The sequence below is a fragment of the Protopterus annectens genome, chromosome 4.part0, assembly GCF_019279795.1.
Source record: "Protopterus annectens isolate FY-2018-M chromosome 4.part0, PAN1.0, whole genome shotgun sequence".
In the NCBI taxonomy this organism is placed as follows: domain Eukaryota; kingdom Metazoa; phylum Chordata; order Ceratodontiformes; family Protopteridae; genus Protopterus; species Protopterus annectens.
The window spans coordinates 102338730-102340212 of NC_056733.1; the positions used below are offsets into that span (position 1 = coordinate 102338730).

The following is a 1483-nucleotide window of genomic DNA, read 5'->3' on the forward strand; positions in this document are numbered from 1 at the left end:
GGTACTTCTGTATAAATACTTGATATTATCACTGTTTGTTGTTCTTGTCATTTCATGCTATTTTAACCAACTTACTTTTTTCTCTAAGTGTCATGAGATCATTTGCATCTGCCTGAGCTGATACCAACTTGGACAGATGAGCGCTTGGTTTGATGTCCCATTCAAAGGGTGGCATATAAGGAGTGCAGCACCCCTTTTATTTTTTTGCTTTTTACTTTCTGCTACAACATCTATACTGGTAGATGAATGTAATTACCATCTCTGGAAAAAGAAGTACAGAGCTTCCTGTACTTATCAGCATCTTCATCATGTAATATCTGTGAACTTAAGAACACTTCACCACTGATTCTGTAAGACCCCTATCACTCATACCTGACTCAACATGCTATCCATCATATGTGTGGACTTATGAACACCTCAGTCCTGGTTCTCTAATATCCCTATCAGTCATACTGCACTCAGCTACCTGCTGAGTCACTGACACTGCCAGCCATATCATGGTGTTCTGAGTATTTTTGTGGACCATACTTAGAACAAAACAACCATGAAAGCATTCAAGAATGAGAAAGTGTAATGTTAGAAATAGCATTACTTCAGTTCAATCGTAGCAACAAAGTTCACATTACCTTAGTACACTGTATACTCCACACAGACAGGACTACATGACAACGCTGATGGTACAACATCACATTCATACCCAAATCCTAAATGTGAGGGGATGTAGCTCAATGGTAGAGTGCATGATTTGCATGTATGAGGTCCTGGGTTAAATTCCCAGCATTTCCAAAGCTTTTGGATGGTGCAGCGGTTGCATTGTCATCTCACATAAGAGGTTCTCTGGTTTGATTCTCGGCTGGTGTGCCTTCTGTGTGGAGTCTGCATGTCCTCCCTGCATTCATGTGGATTTCCTCTGGGTGATCCAGTTTCATCCCACATTACAAAGACATGCATCTGGAGCATTTTTCCTCGGGCCTCTGCTGAAAATTGGCTTTGTTCCAAGTTGGCCTTTCACAGTAAACAAATAATAAAATAACAAATAAAAAAGTCCATTCACATTGCATGTTGGAGAGTAGCTGGAGCATAGTACAAGTGACAGGCCTCTTACAGAACCAGCGCTGAGATGTTACTGAGACCACACATATGATGGAGAACGTGTTGAGTGGAGTACGAGTGAGAGGGGTATTACAGAACCAGTGCTGAGGTGTTCTTAAGTCAGCACATATTGCATGATGGAGAACATGTCGGGTGGAATACTAGAGAGAGGGGTAATAACGAACCTGTACTGAGCAGTTCCTAATTCCACACATAGTGCATGAGGAAGAACATACTGAATGGAGTATGAGTGATAGGGCTATTACAGAACCAGTGCTGAGGTGTTCCTAAGTGCACGTATATTCCATGGGGAGAACATATTGAATGAAGTAGGGGTGATAGGGCTATTACAGAACCAGTGCTGAGGTGTTCCTAAGTGCACGTATATTCC

At 41.8% G+C, this 1483-nt stretch overlaps 1 non-coding gene across 1 annotated transcript; it reads left to right on the plus strand.

The window, feature by feature from the left end:
- Positions 1-714: 714 nt before the first annotated feature.
- On the plus strand, positions 715-786 carry TRNAA-UGC. Its single transcript has one exon. It is a non-coding gene; the product is annotated as a tRNA-Ala (tRNA).
- The last annotated feature ends 697 nt before the right edge of the window (positions 787-1483 follow it).